The sequence below is a fragment of the Lissotriton vulgaris genome, chromosome 9 (assembly GCF_964263255.1).
Source record: "Lissotriton vulgaris chromosome 9, aLisVul1.2, whole genome shotgun sequence".
NCBI classification, from domain to species: domain Eukaryota; kingdom Metazoa; phylum Chordata; class Amphibia; order Caudata; family Salamandridae; genus Lissotriton; species Lissotriton vulgaris.
In genome coordinates this window covers 1,021,421,385-1,021,438,429 of record NC_141697.1, presented here as the reverse complement: position 1 = coordinate 1,021,438,429, position 17,045 = coordinate 1,021,421,385, and positions in this window count along the sequence as shown.

Here is a 17,045-nt window from a genome sequence, read left to right as displayed (position 1 = left end):
AGCAGAGAGTCTGGGCGATAATTGCTCCATACCTCTGGATCAATATTGGCCTTTGTCAATAGCGCTCTTATCATAGCGTGCTTCCATGTTGAAGGTACCTGTCCATTGGACAGTGAGGAATTTAAAACCTCCAACAAAACTGGAATAATTCCTTCTACTCTGAGGAGTTTGTAGAGTGGGGCCGGGTCCCTGGGGGAGCCTGATTTGAACTGAGTAAAACGCTGTGTTAGGGTGGTCAGGTCCAGGCTACGGAAATCTCCCAAACGGGGTAGTGTCCCGACGGAATTCCCCTTCTTGATCAGACTTGTATCTGTTTATATTTTGGGGAATGTGTTATGAATATCTAAAAAAAATATATAAAAAAACTCTACAAGTTCATCACATCTTGTCTGTATGGAGTCTGAGGGGGGAGGGGGGGGGGGTCTGTCGTCAAGCACCCAGTCAGACTTTTTGTGATTTGGAAAATTTCCCTGGGCGTGTTTCCTGCTGCTGTTATTTTCTGCTCAAAGTATTGAGCTTGCGTTCTTTTTATTTCTAATTGATAGAGCTTGATAGCTTCTCTGTATGTCTGTTTTTTTCTGCATTATAGTCTTTTCTCCAAGCCCTCTCTAATTTCTTACAATTTTGTTTAAGTTCTCTCAATTTGGGTGAATACCATGGTGTTTGTTTTTGTTTCGGTTTTTACAGGATCTACTTATGTGGGATCGTAGCGTCCAGAGAGGAGCTGATCCAATGATCATAGTTGTAGGACGCTATTGTGGCATTAGTTTCCCCCACTGGTTTGGAACTTGCCAGAGTTTTGAACCAGATTTCTGGCGACAGTTTTGCCCAAGCACGCGTCCAATTCTTCCGGGTTTTGATCCCTGCCATCTGGTGTGGTTTATTCCATCTAATTGGTATTAAAAATTGATCTGACCATGGTATCAAGACAGGGTTTCCTGTATGGAGGTGAATATCATTTGAGAAGACTGGGTCAAGAATATGGCCCTTTTGATGAGTGGGACTAGACACTTTCTTATCAAGCTGAATAGCCAATAGATTCTGTGTGAGATCTGCTGCTTCAGCCTTCAGTGGATCGTCTAAGTGTAAATTCAAATCACCCAATACAAACAAATTGGGAGACGTGCTCACTAATCTAGCTGCCATGTCAGTTAGTGATTTTATAAACTGTCTGCACAGTCCGGGGGGACGGTAGGCCAGTATCCCTGCGAGAGTAAGGGTTGGCGTGAAGAAGATTGCAAATGACATACTTTCGCAATCTGATACCATAACCGGCTCAATGTGCCCCCTCAAATGATCTTTCAGGATGATAGCAATGCCTCCTCCTTTTTTCAGCTTCCTATCTCGTCTCAGAATGTAGTATCCTGGGGCTAGTGCTTGTATCACATCTGGTTCCAAATCCTTATGAAGCCACGGTTAGAAATAGGATTTTCAGCTGTTCCTCTCTCAGTCGAATATTGATTTCCCCCACATGCTTCTTGAGATATCTACAGTTGAGGAGGAGCATTTTATGTTCACTCTGCCTTCTGCTATGGGATGGGCTAATGTGTGTGGATTTAACATTACTATTTTAGAAATGGCACTTATAGAAAGTGGACATTTCTCTGCTCTTACTGCTTTGTGTGTCTGATACACGTCTGGGTAGGCTACAGTTCCCTTTGTGCATTCCTTCTAGACAGCCACAGATGCAGGAGGGGCTGGATGTGATTTAGCACCATCTGCATTTATCAGTATTCCGATGGGTCTTCCTGGGCAGAAAAGACTGATAACCCCCCACTGGTAGTCTGGAGTGAGGGCTGGGTTTAAAGGGTTATAGATGCACTTCAAAACCACTCTTTGAAATTTACCTCACATCAAAGGCGCCTTTGGGTATAAGTGTTGTGTCTCTGACCCCATCAAATCGGACACTTCTGGAGCTTGAACTGAACCTCTGTCAGTGGAATGCGGTGCTTCTCAACAGACTCAACTGGACTGCTTTTCTGGAAGGACTGATTTCCTGCTTTCCTGCTTATTGTCCTGCTGCTCCCTGACTCTGCTAGCAGGAGAGCTGAACTCTGCCTTCCCTCCAAGGTGATCTCCAAGGGCTTGATATCTTCTCTCCTGTTTCTGATTTCTCAGGGACACAAAAGACTTCCTGCAGTTCTGCTAGTGCTGCTGGACTCTGACTTCTGCAAGTCCTACCCTTGCCGAATGTGCCCTCTCCAAGTTCTCCAAGCCCCAGGATACAAGGAACTGTGTTCAGCAGGCACAAGTGAGTTCCTGTAGCCAGTCCCCGCTCCATCGTGGTTGGCCTGAACTTTGGATTTGTACTGGACCCTCGCGACCTGAACTAACCTTTTTGGAGTTACTTTCTTCTAAGCGCTTCATTGCATTTATTTCTACAAAACTCTATATCTCAACTTCTACTTGATGGATTTTGATCATTTCGGTCTTATTTTAATTATATAAATGTTCTCTATTTTCCTAACCTGTTGTGGAGTCTTTATGTGGTGTATTTACTGTGTCATTGTATGGATTATTGCACAAATACTTTACACATTGCCTTATAAGTTAAGCCTGCGTTCTCTGTGCCAAGCTACCAGAGGGTGAGCACAGGTTAATTTAGGATCATGTTGTGACTTACGCTGACTAGGATTATGGTACCTACTAGGACAGGGTGCATACCTCGGCCAGCTAGAGACTCAATTTCTAACAATTACTCTGAGTTAGATGCTGCCCGAGTAAACCATAGTTATTTGGATACACCCTGGTTCTTAGGGTTATTGGGTTGACCCCGTAATTTTATATGGCTTATGACGTTCTGGCATTGTAATGCACAATGGTCCAGTTTACCCAAAAAGTCACTGAATCCTCACACATGGAATTCTTCTTTCACGTACGTGCATTGTACACAGAAAACAATTTGAGTTTTTTGATTCTTCACTACAGTGCATTTTAAAAATATTTTCATTAGGACTCAAAATGCACACCAGGCCTATTTGCTTTGCCAGTGATAGTAGTTGGTGTATGAAATTCTTACTCCTATTTGCACTCTTGAAAGTTACTATTACTAATTTGCTTGGCCTTAACAAGTGCACAATTTATTATTAACAACCATCTTTGCTTACTTTTACAGGCAATGCTTTTCATATGTATTTTGTATATTAAATACTTAAGGTATCTCGGGATTGTAGTGAATACATGTTTTCAAAAGTGCAACAATATTTTCATTGTTGTTATTCTAACAATTGGTGACTTGAAAAAGAATCTCCTCAACTGACTTCTCCAGACTCATACCTTCAGGGGGGAATGTTTTTATAAGCAGGTATTCCTGTGTTGTTTTTACCATTGTCCTTCAAAATATCCCGTGAGGGTGGTCTTTGGTACATTGTAAGTGAATTAGGGGAAAGCAAGTGTTGAAAAATAGCATATGAAGAGCGACCAGCCATTCTAACAAGAGGAATGAAACCAACGGGGCCTTACTGGCGATCTATCCTGAGGCAAACCATCTTAACAGAGACAATGAGTTAGAAGCCCAAGGCTAGGGTATTCCAGCACTAAAGAAAGGAGAGAGCAGACAAAAGCACTGAACCAGCCTATAATGAGGGAAGAAGTACCTGCTTAAGCTAACTGTAAAGGGCTGATCATGTGCTGGATGATTCAGAGGGTCGGAATCACTGATTCTGGCTAGTAATTTTTGCTCTGCACCACATTATTCTTAGTATTCCTGGCCAGAAGGAGGATTAACATCAGGACTTGGGTTTACCAAGCCCTTCCTCATGTTGTGCCTCTTTGCGACTGTGTTTCCATGCCCAGATATCCCTGCTTCTAGCAGGAGGAATCTATACACAGAAAGGCATAGGAAGGAAGAAATCTGACTCCTCTCAGAAAAGTGCAGTTAATCTCCACTGACTCATGATACGCCTAAATGTGCAGGACTGTTTTAAAATGTGAATTATTTTACTCAGTGCTCTTCTACACTTCACTAGATTGTAATACTATTTATAAAAAATAGTAGTATTCTGAATTCGGTCTTCTTAGCTCTGGCGTTCCCAAGTGCTTTTGATTTTACTAAAATAATATGTATAACTTACTTAATTAAAGGGGTTTTCAGCCACTTCTCTTCTCCCATTGTGTGGTTGTGCCATTTCCATTTTGCTTCCGCCGACTACACTACACAGCATGGTGCAGTGGGACAGCTTACTTAAGCCTCTGGTTAACGTCATTTTGAGTGACTCCATTTTGCTCTTTCACAAGGTGCACATTCGCACACAAGGAGTTTCCTTAACTCCCAGTGTTGCCTGATGTGATAGCAGGACACATTTGAAGTGAACACAGAGTACACTCCTGCTTCATTAGTTCCTATCTCCTTCCAATTCTGTTGTAAATTTCTTTTGAAGTGGGTATCTGCTATTTTATAGCATACCATATTGTGTTCCAGGGATCAGTTTTACCAAGGATTCTTTGATGACCTTTGCCCAGGAAGGAAACGAAACTTTATGGTGTTTAATTTGCAGCACACTTGTAACAATTTGATTTAAAAATTGATTGGGTGTAATTTGGATTTTAGTACCCACAATTTTATGCTGTGAATCCTCTTTCCTTCCTTCCTTCTTTTTTCTTTCCTTTCTTCTTTTCTTTCCTTCCTTCTTTCTATCTTTTTTCCTTCTTTTCTTCTACTGTTCCTTCATTTGTTCCTTCTTTCATTATTCCTTTCCTTCTTCTCTCCTTGTTTCATTCCTTCCTTTCTTGCCTTCTTCCCTTTTTCTTTTCTTCCTGTCTTATTTTCTTTCTTTATTTTCCTTCTTTCCTCCATTCATTCATTCTTTCTCTTTTTCTTTTACTTTCTTATTTGCATTTGCTTTCTTTATTTTTCTTTCCCTTTTTTCCTTTTTCTTTCCTTCCTTCTCTATTTTTTCTTTCTTTCATGCGTTCCTGCTTTTTCATTATTTATTTTTTCCTTTTTTTACTCTTTTTCCTTCTTTCATACTTTATTTCCTTCTTTCTTTTTTCTTCTAATTTTCATTTTGCTTTCTTTCTTCTTTCATTCTTTCCTTTCTTTCTGTTTTGCCTTCATTGCTTTCTATTTCCTTTCCTTTCTGCACCTTTATTTCTTGCTTTCTTTAGTTCTTTCTTACCTTCATTGTTTCTTTTTTCCTTTCTCTTTCCCTCTTTCTTACCTTCTTTCCTCCTTTCTTTTTTCCTTTCTTCACTCCTTTCTTTCTTCCCTTCTTTCCTTCATTTTCTTTTTACCTTCTTTCCTTTTATGTTTCCCTCTTTATTTGTTTCTTTCTTTCCTTCTTTCCCTCTTTCTTTCTTTCTTTTTGCATTCTTATCAACTTCTCTTCTTTTTTTGTTCTTCTTTCTTCCTTTTTTGTCTGCGTTCCTTCTCTTATTTCTCACCTTCTTTCTCAAAGGCGGGTCTTCCTTAAGTCTGCGATTGTGTCATTCACATTTTTCTTCCTACTCCAACATGCATCAAGGGGCAGTGTTAGTCCACTTCAATCATTGACTGACTTCACTATGAGTTATGGCATGTTGCCCTTTCACAAGGAGCACATCCACCCACAAGGTAGTTCCCTTCACAGCCGGTTGCACCATGGCAATGTGTACTTTTGTGAGACCAGCAACATACATTTATCTTTAGCCATTAGTTTTTTTTTTTTTAGATTTAATAAGAGCCCGGCAGCATACCAGACAATGAAGTTTTATACAAACCATGACAAAACAAAACAAAAACTGCCAAACCGATGGCGGACAAAGCTAGACCTATTGGCAAGGCCAGTGGTTGTTTTAAAATGTGGAGATGCAAATACAAATGTTGTGTGTATAAATCAATTTCCGTTTTTGTTTTTTGCTGCTACCTCAATGCTTTATGCTACTCAGCTAACACTTTTTTCTGCTAGAATATCTGAGCACCAACCGTACTGGACGTTTATAAACTCACTATGACATTGTTCAAATACTTTTTCCTCCTTTGCTTTGTAGCTTTACCTCTTTTGCTGCGTAGGGTAAACAGGCAAACTTTGGCCTGATTCTGATGAACTTTTGAACTCTGCTGACCAAACTTTTCTACCAGGTGGCTTAATTGTTCAAGGAAAGGTGTCACAGGTGTGGATGTTATGCAGAAAATGCTAATTTCTCTGTAAGGGACACCAAATGACCTACACTCTGAACAATGTGTTGTCCTCATACCTCACCGATGAAAGCATGGCATTCAGCTGGAGTTCGCCGAGTTATATCTATTTGATACCTATCTGCAGTAGTAGCTTTCAGTACCTCTAGAGATGCTGTTTCGCTTCTCGTAACAAAATCATCAAAGCCCATTTAGGTGGCTATTTCACTATTGCCTTACTTACCTTCCATTTTGAGGACCCCAACCAGTTTGTGATTTGAATTGTTAAATTTGTATCTTTTTTTTAATTAGTAAAGTAACAGAAAAATACAAAATACCATTATCCAACCCAATTCATGAATTATTAAAAGTAAGACAACCCAGGGGATAAAAGTACCTAGTCTTTCATTCTTGCTTAGTAAGAAAAGAGTAGACTAAGAGAAGACCAGCTAATAATACAATCTCAGCAGAGAAAACGAAACTGCATCTGTGCAAACAGACTTACCAGCAGCCATCAATTCATTAAAAGGGGCCCAGATTGTCTGGATTGCTAGGCGACTTGGATTACAGCGACGAATCGACTTTTCGAGGCCATAAAAGATTGAATTTAGTGTTGGTTTTATAAGCCCATTGAACCCGGCCTCCACTTGTATTAAATAAGCCTGTGCAGAGTTCACAGAGTTCTGCTACGCGGAACACCGTGAAGTGCAAAAAAAACTCAGCCGCACTACGCAGAGCTCCGCAAGTGGCAGAGTGCATTAGAAAAATGCATTCGCAGTGATTTTCAGTTCCAGATGCTTGTCCGCACTGTGCAATCATCGCAAAGGGAATCATGCACAGCGCAAGCGGGCACTTCTTCCTTTCTGTCGCTCGAGTAGATTTTTACTCGAGCAGCAGTTTTCTCAACGTGAACGGACAGTTGCCCAACGCAAGTGGTCGCGAGCATACACGACAACTCGCAATGAGAAATCTGACCGCCTGCATTGAGAAATCTCGCCGGGTGGTTAATTTTCCAAGCTCGTGCTCGCCAACTTGATGTTGACGATCGCTAACAATGAAAAATCTCGCCAGGAGGTGGCTTTTCCTCGCTGGCGCTCGCCAACTTGACGTTCAAGAACGCGGGCGAGGAAAAAACTTCGCTCCTCTTCGTGCAGCGGAGTTTTTCGAAATGCCGCGAGCTCCGCATAACGCGGAGTGTGGAAAACTCTGCAAACTCCGTGAGCGGAGCGGAGTTCACCGCCCAGACTTAGTATTAAACCAGTTACATAGAAAATGACCTTCTTTCTAGTTTGCTTACGGGTTTGCTTGCAAGGTAAACTAATTGCAGGTATTGTTTACTAAGGTACTGCGTAGTCTTATGCAAGATAGTGAACTCATGGATTCAGTCTCACTAAAGTTTGTTTGTACTGTCACATAATTGAGTACAGTGAGTTCAGTCCAGACTTTGAAATGAACTCACTTTATGTACTCATATGTAGCTCTTCTTTCTCTCTTCAAAAAGCGATAAAAACATATTTGTTTTCGTAGTCAGCACTTGTGAATTTGATTTCAGTTCTCGCTCTACAGTTATTGCTGATCTAGCACTCAAATATGGTCAAGTTCATTCAATGTGTGGTACAAATAATAATAAAATAAATACATGAATAAATAAATAAACTGAGATACTTTCCACATTACGGATTTTCTGTGAATCATCCATTGTTGGAAATGTAATAAATCTTATTAGTCTGTACATGCTGGATGACCTCAGCTTCTTCTAGACATGTATAACATCATTTTATCCGTATGACTGAGTATAAATTGTATGTGGTACCTCTTGATCCCTATGAAGGGTCTTGTCAGGTTACTGGCGGTGTCCACTGTGTAGAGTGCCTGGTTATACATGCATCTGATTCTGGCCAAAGCACCTTTTTATGTAAGTGTCTGGCAAGACTGCCACTTGATCTGCTCTGCACATTTGCTCTATGAACTGTGTATTTGTTTTGGGCTCTGGAGACAGTACTTACTTTGGTTAGGCCATGGTGTGTAACATATTGGATCAGCTGAAATCTCAGTGCCTGATTTAGACTTTGGCTGACAGAGGTAAATCTGTCGGAATGGCAACGTACTTAACGTCCCCGATACTGTGGGTTCTCAACACGCCAAATTTAGAGATGTCCACTGCCCTAGCAGACATCTCTTAACATTGCACAGAACCACTGTCTCGGCAGTTCCTGTCAATGTATTAACATTTTTACAGATGGTACCGGCAAGGGGCAGTGAAAAATGGCTGTTCGACTACCCATTCCGAATCCGCTGGGCTGTCGAATGGCTAAACCTTTGATGGCCTTTACTCTGCCGAGCCGTCGGAGTAGTATGGCAGGGACAGACATGGAGTAGTCTCTATTACTGACAGTCTTATAGTTCACCCCTCTGTAAGCAGACATTCAGTTTGGCGGAGAGAGAACTCTGTCGCCTTTGCAATGGAGTACCCTCTCCGCCAAAGTCTAAATTAACCTCTTCGAATTTGACAGATGGTTACCCTGTCAGCACCTTGAAGGATATTACATCCACATTTCTGCAAGTGCAACGGGTTACCATTTACTTGTAATAAGTCAAGCAGGATATCGATCATGTTTATGACCGAGTACCCATCTGCCAAACTCAAAATCAGGCCCTCTGATTCGGAAGCTGAGTTGGGGTAATACCCTGATGCAATTTGAGATGGAGTTTCTGCCTAAATCTGAACTGCAAAATAACATTTCATGTGTGTTTACCGCATTTTGGCTGTTGCCCTCACCCTCCCCTTAGATTGTACCACTTAAAAGCTTGTGAATCAGACATAGTAATACCTATTTCACCCCTAATTGCTGAGTTCTCAAGGTACAGCCAGGTTACCATTTGTTATAAATAGGTACTTCCGCATTCCACCAAAATTTCTGCAATCCACCTCAGTGCTAGAAGGTTCAAGTACGACAATACTGATGTAGGATGACCAAAAAGCTTATATTGGATTCCATCATCTTTTGACATTTGGCGATGTTAGCATGTATTTATGTCTGCAAATCTTCCGATGGGTAACAGGAATGGGTGGACTGATGAAACAATCATACATTACTTATTTGACTTCTGTAATCCTAGTCCATTAAACTCATTTAACCTTACCTACTACTCGTTCTCAGTTCTCTCTTGACTTGAAGTTTCTATGTCCTGTCAATCTGTTCAATCGATTTCTTTTAAATGTCCCTTTCGTGTCAAGTACAACAAAAATATTAATGAAGCTTTTATACAAAAATCATCCAGATAAATCCAAGTTTAAAATTGGTACATTACAGTGGTTAAACGTATAAAAGGATACTAAACTTTGAAAGATTCCACAAGAAAAATGCAAGCGAGTAAAAGGTTATTCACATAGAAAATAAACCTTATAGGTAAGGCTGATCATGGCTTGGGGGAATCGTTTTAGGCATGGTGCGCTGCCTTATGTGTGATCAGGCTTTCCAAATGTTTTATAAATACTGCGGACACACGTTTTTTGCTTCTTTCCGTAGAGGAAGCAGATATCATACATATAAGAGGAAAAGAGGTGGTAGGTAGAACTCTGAGTTAAAGGTCACTAGAGCTTGTTATATTGATTGATTCCAAGTCTGTGGTCAAAATTATTCTTTCAGCAACTAATCAAGAACATAATTTTTAGTTTGTTTTAGCTAATTTTTTAGCAAACACTGGAAGACTCCAGGTACACTTTTCATGATAAGAGATATGACTGTGATATTGTATTTTTCTATCGAGTTGTCACATGCAGTTGTCAACGGCCCACAAATTTGATCTGTGAAGCTGTGAAGATCATGGACCACTGCCGGGTCTTGGAGCTCAAAATTCACCTATTACCTATTGATAGGTAGACCATATGTGCTACACTCTTGTTGACTTTCATTAGTTGGTGAAAGCGAGTAAAGGGAATAGTATTGGTACTGAAGGGTGTGCTAGTATGGCTATTTTTCTTGGCCCACTCTCCTTACCTGAGAAACACTGAAGGTACAAGAAATGTTCACTACAGAGACAGAGCCAGAAGAAGATCGGGGCTGTACACGTTTTGAAGCAAAAACTCTCAAGGAAAGAGCTAAGTCCTGCAAACTCTCAAGAACAAGGTTGTATGTCTTTCAGCAGTTTCCAGTAGGTTTCTGCTCAGTGAAAGCCTCTGATGACTTCAAAGCTTAAGAAAGTTGAAAGGAAGCCACATACAGCTACAGAAGCAGTGGGAAAATGAGAAGCACACAGGTAAACTTGAAATCGATTGTATTAAGGATTTGGGACTTGAGTCTTTCATATACGATCAGCACTACTGACTAAATAAAAAATTGTATTAAACATTTTGTCAAACCTTCATTGTACATTATCAAGTGTAGAGCAATATTTCACGACAAGCCATTCCATCCTAAAAATGTATGAAATAATTAAAACATATTTACTGTGTAAAAGCAATTGTGGTTAAGGTGCAAAAAGATCAGCCTTCACTTTCAAATGCCAGTCTTGTGAGCGATACAAATGTTTTCATAACTCTACAGCATGCATGCTCAAAGAGTAGCAAGACAATGGCTATTGAAAGTGGCTGTTTCTTATTTTTACTTTTTATTGAAGCCAATGTACATATTTTATGGCTGGTCAACAGTGCCCTTATTTTATGCACTGAATCTCCCCAGAAGTGGCTATTTCCATTTGTGTCCTGGTGCAAACTTGGTACTTCATTTTGTTTCTTGCTTGGAATTTTACTATGATTTTAGCTAACAGTACATTATATATTGCACTCACCTTCATTTCATTTTATTGTATTCACAACTCGTATTGACGGAGGTAACAATACATCAAAAATACTCTAAAATGAAATCAAAACTGTGTTCTTTCGTCAGATTCGGAAAGCACAGATATTTCATCCTCCTCTAAATGGTTACCTGATCCAACATGTTTATTAAGCTACATTGAAATCAAAATAGGGCTCTACATCCAACATAGTATTTTAATGGTATTGCACATTGAGACATTCTGAATCAATTCCCAAACCAACAGATTGTAATATTACAACCAAGATCGATGCATTTAGAAATCTGAGTTGTTCAAACCCCAAACATTAAGTGGGAAACATAACGTTCCTATTATTCAGTTGCAGTTTACTCTTTTATTTTTCAAACAGCCAGAACAAGCTGCATGGTATGTATCCAAGTAGAATAAGAGAAGGGAGAGAACAACACCACCAATTTCAAGACGTTATTTCTTCCAGTAAGGGGTGAACTCTTCACCTCCAACTATCTCAGGACTGCTGATATTTTCCAGATCATGGCATCCCCCCTAGGTTCCTTATTTCATTTTATGTTAAAATAAATATGAAAGTCAGAGGCTATACCGTAAGTACATATTTCAGTGGATATTGCCACCAGGCTCATCTACCCCAAAGTAATCACAATCCTCAGGATTCATAGTTTAGAGATCCTCAGAATGTGCAGCTATATTTGTGGTCCTTAAGAAATGGGTGTTAGTGAAGCGCACTGCACTCAACAATCTGAGAGGATTTTGAGCTTGTGGGAGGTAGAATTCTTTGTACAGTTTTCAAATGCATGTGTTTGAAATCTATATATAAAGGGTTCTTCGAACGTATGTTTTATTTTCAAGCAGGTACTGGTAATTCAGTGGCTGGCCCATCTCTGTATCATTAATATGCAAGTTAAAGGCTATTGATAGCCGGATTAATTTACTAACATCAGATATGAATGGACATCTATAGCGGAAAGATTAACCCTCTGTTTTCACCAGAAAGTGTATTTGTAACTGTAAACATAAAGGAGGTAGAGGGGTTTATAAAAGAACGGATTGAGGGCCACAGCCCTTACGCATCTCCTCAAACGTGCCTTCAAACATCACATAAGTAGAGAAATGTTCTTTAAGTTCACCTCCTTTGATCTGTGGCTACAGATGAATTGCGATTTATAATGAATTCTTGTATCAGCGAAACAATTGATAATTACAAGCAATAAATTGTAAGACGTTGCAAAGATGTCTTAACCATTTATGAAAATGGTTTGAAATGCTTTAAAAAAAACTTACTGGTTGTTGAAAGAGGTTCCAGAGCTTCTGGGCTCTATTAATGAGGACGTGCCTTGGTGTGTGTAGCGTCAGGGAAATGTAAAAAGCAGCCTTTATAATTCTAACAAACATCCCAGTGGTACGGTAAGTATTGCACACTTTGTTCATACATGTTTTCAAATTAGTTCAGTTAACGCTTCATCACTGTACCATCAGTGATGCCATCCAAAACTCTGATGGTATCAAAAGAGGGAATGGTTTTCTGACATTCAAGATCCTCTCAAAAATGGAGTTACTCAACCTATGTCCTTTACAAAAAGTCCAAGGTATCTACGGGGAATATTGACTGTTAGTAAAGCTGGCCATGGTACCTCCACCCATTCAGCATCAAGGTGGTTCTTTAGAAAAATCTCATATTCAATAAAGTACATCTTTTGATCTTTAAATGCAAGGCATTTCAATATTTCCACATTGGTCATCTATATGATGAATCTACATATACATAAAAGTGAGACAGCTTTACAGACCTATATCTGCTTTCTCAAGGGATAATAACTGCTGTTCAGTTCTGCAGCATATGAGAAAGTCTGCCCCATAAATCGTCTTGCTGGAGTAGCCATTTGTCTCATATGAATGGTTTTGGACTGCTGATTAATCAGCTTCACCAAATGGGAAGATAGCCTTATTGTTGAATATCAGTTTCGTCACAGTCGAGTCTTCTTCCTAAATTAGGACACATTTTCAGTTCTTTCCCTATGAAAGATTTAGTCCTAGGAGCATTAGCCAGTCCCAAGAAAGCCTATGTTTATTCTTTAGAAAACTAGATGCTGTTTCTTCACTTTTCTTTTTACACACTTCCACATTTCTAGGTATCCTATGCTGCCTAAGGGTATTTCTGCAAGTTTATGGCCTTCATGGAGTCAGTCAGTTGTAGGACTTGAAGTTCTTACATTTAATTTATAAAATACTTTCCTAATGTTTTCTAAGATTCGACTGTATTTATATTTTAGAAAACATATTACCCATTGCACTCCATTTTTAGTCGATTCTTTGGCCGACGCTTTTCTGTTTTTCTACTGATATTGTTGTTTTATTATTGTGTTTAAAATGATGTCTTTTTTTAAATGCCTGTGCTCATGACACACGAGTAATAAAGTAAAAGAAAAAAATTAATCGGTTCTGGGATACAAAAAAGATCTGGACATACTCTTATATTAGTTGGCAGCCTCCTATGTGTGGATCACTCTTAAAAAGCATAAAATAGCTTCTTAGATATTTTTAAACATACATCATTTTAAACTTGTAAAAATGAAACTTTAGATTGAGGCAGAATTCATGACGGTAGAGCTAATGTCGTTCCAAAATATCAAGGTAGTCACCAAAGCTTTTCCAGGGGAGACGTTAATTCGCTTTATATTTAAAAAAAACTTGTATTTAAGATGTTCATCAAGGACTGTAGCAATACAATTCCAGCATTAGGAAATGGAATGCTTGTGTTTTTTTCATTCGGAAATAATAGTGGCTCTCTATGAACCAAAATAATGTTGTTTACTTAAGGTATAGCGCCATAACATTATTCATTTTAGCTGTCATAGCAGATGAGTGAATTATTGACTTTTTTAATCTGTCATAAGACAAGCAGTTTGCTTTTTCTGGTTGCAACATTTTTTTCCGAAGACTTATTCTGTTTTTCTTCTTTAGGTTATTTCTCATTGCAATCAGACTATTTCTCTTACAGTCTTTTATCCTCACTATATTTATCCCTGCTGTAAGGTTGCTGTATATCCTTGCTAGCAAGAGGGTTGACATGTTATAACACTACACCAAGAACATTTTGTGTGTTTCTGAAATAAAACCAGTTATAAGTGCTGTATCATGAAAACATCTATAATTGTAGCAATATTAAAATATAACATTGTAGAAATAAATGATTTTAGTAGTTATTGTAAATGAGTGTGTGTGTGTGAAAAGAGAGAGTGGAGTGTGAGCCAGAAAAGAACAATTTGTGGAGGGTCGGAGAGAGGAGACCGGGACAGGGACAGAGAAGCTGGGCATTGTCTAAATGTTTCAGAATCCTTCCTCTCTGAAGTTGTTAATGACACCGCTCTATTGTGGGGAAAACAGAATTAAAAGGAAGAGGTCTGCTTCTTGGTAAACTAAGGAACTAAATGATGAAAAAAAACTACTAAGTCCGTGAACCCTCCTGGAGCACCTTGAAATACATCAGCTTAGGATGAGTGCTGTATAAAAAGCTCTCTGGTTGATTGCCAGCTGCTAGGGTTGCAGCAAGCGTAGTAGGAAATGAGTGCGAAGTTTGTCATGATGCAATTCTCAGTTGGTCTGCTCTTCCATTGGGATATCTCTCTCAGAGAGTGACTAGAATCTAGAGCCTTTGTTTTGGTTAGACGAGGCCTAGCACTTGTGTTCATCTTGTCAAGACGTCTGGAAGCCACTTTTGAGAAACAAAGTGCTGTTCATTGGCCAGAGACTCCATTCCAGATCACTACCGGTCCTGGATCTGAGGACTGATCAAATATGCTCCGACATGGAGGTTCCCATGTGCTTCTGTTTTGCTACTTAAAGATGGCAATTTGGGAGGGAATCTGATGGCTAACCACTGTTGCCAGTGGCAGGTTACACTATTCTTCTTTCCCAATCCTTGGTATAGCTTTACTACGATTGGGAAACCAAAAAGAACTATATATTCTCATCTTCTGCCAGTTTTTTGACAGATTGAAGTCTATAAGAGAAAAGCATGTCAAGGGGTATTGTGCGTGAGCTTGGTCGTCCAGTTCATTTCGAATGATGGTTGTGGTGGGTTAATTGTAAAACTGAATGCACAGAATGTGTGATGGAAAATAAAACGGGAATTCGTGCATGGGGCTGTAACACAGGTGTGCTTTTTCTCATTGTCTCTATATATTCAAGATCATTCAGGATGTATTTTGGTCAATTGTTCAGTTAGCCGGGAGTGGAGTCATCTCGCAGACAGGGTCTAGTTGATTTAGTTAATTGTTGTAATGCTTGTCCGGCATCTGGTTTCCCAGGTAGGATCCACTGTGGTTGGATCTCAAGCCCCTCTTCGCCTATATCCTTCAGTCAGTTGGGGGATATGTTCCCTACTAACCTTGCTTCACTGGGCGTTGCTGGTAGTATAGCTGAGTTCATGGAGAAGGTCCACAGTTTAGGGTTTTTCAGTTCCTAATAAGTTATTTCATTAGTAGCAAGGTGAACGCAGTAGTTTTCCATGTGATTTCCTGAGCAGTGTTTTCCATTGTTGGACAAGAATGATGGGTCAGTATTACTGAACCCAGTATGTTTGTATTATTGATTCCCACAGTATCTGGGCAGTGCTCCGTTTTGGTGGACCAGTTAATATTCCTCTGATTATGCAAGTGCTTTCCTTCGGAGGTTAAAACTGTTGTAATTTGCAAGTTCTCTTTTGACTCCATTATGTCCAGGGAAATGCTCTCTGACTACTGTTGATAAAAAAAACTGACCATGAATGACGACTTAGCTACCTGTTGGCAACCTGTTCTCAAATGTTTGTGGCAAATTTTCTTCAAAGAAGAAAATGGCTGCTTCTGAAAAAGAAATGGCTGTTTGAAAACCTGAGTCCTTCCAATTTTGACAAACAAAAAAAGAAAATGTAATCGGCTACACCAGTAATCACTAGGCTGCAGATTTTTTTTTTTATAATTCGTTTTCTGCATTTACCAGGTGCACAGAGACATACTAGATATAGGAGCAGCCAAAGATACAATTCAGATTAGGTCCAAAACAGTTAGCTTAATTTTAATTTCGTATTTACATCCATTTCTTCATTCTTCTTCAAAAAATTGCCAAGCGTTGATTACTGCGCTAAATGTTGTTTGGACAGAACCAACCATGACACTGTTAAATGACTGGAGGATATGTGACTGAGAGGTTACTTTTGGATCTTGGAGAGGGCTTTGCCATAACCAGGGCCACTGGAATTATGCAATTGTGCGACCACATAGTTTTCCGCATAATTTTACATTTGTCACATAATCCAGCATCTGCTGCACAATCTGCAGATTTTAACCAAACAAAAAGCTTGTTTGTAACTGATACGGTTCAAAAGTTACTGAAAACACAGCAACACCTGTTGCCTCGCAGAAAAAGGCCCTTTACAAAGGTGGACTGGTTACCTTTCTGTTGCTTATTGCTATATTTGGGTGGTAAACGGGTACTAATGAGGTACAGCCAATGCCCAGACTTTATTTAAGTGTGGAAATGACAAAATAAGTAATGCTATCTAAAAATATGCCATATTACGCCGCATAATTTGCCTTTTCTTGCCACATAATACACCAACCCCGACGTATAATTTGGCCCTCCCCTGTTGCATATTTCCAGTGGCATATTTCCAGTGGCCGTGGCAATTACCAAGAGAATGAGATTAACCTTAATAAATGCAACCACAATTCTTTACTACTATGGTCCCAAAGCATTATCCTAAATGTAAGTCTTTCAGTCTCCGGCACATGACTTTTAAAGAAATTCTAGCTATGTTTGTAAAAGATTGATGTTGTACAACAGGATAGATAGATATGTTCCTACCCGCACCCCTTGCTCCAAAGGAAGGCTCACTGGCTCAATTTGATGGCTCATCTCGTTTACCATAATGTTTGATACAAGAAACAGCACTTATACATGAATTGCCAGGCGGGGTGGAGGAGCTTCTTTTGTTTGTTTACTAGTCCTAATTATATCATCATCAATTAATCTTTATTTGGCCAGTTTTGGGCCATAAAAGACACAAAGCAATCTGACATTAGACACCATTTGTATAAAGTTCAGGGGGCCAAATAACATAGGTAAAACGTATTAAAACCATGCTAAGAAGCGTAAAAATTCTGAATTTAAAAAG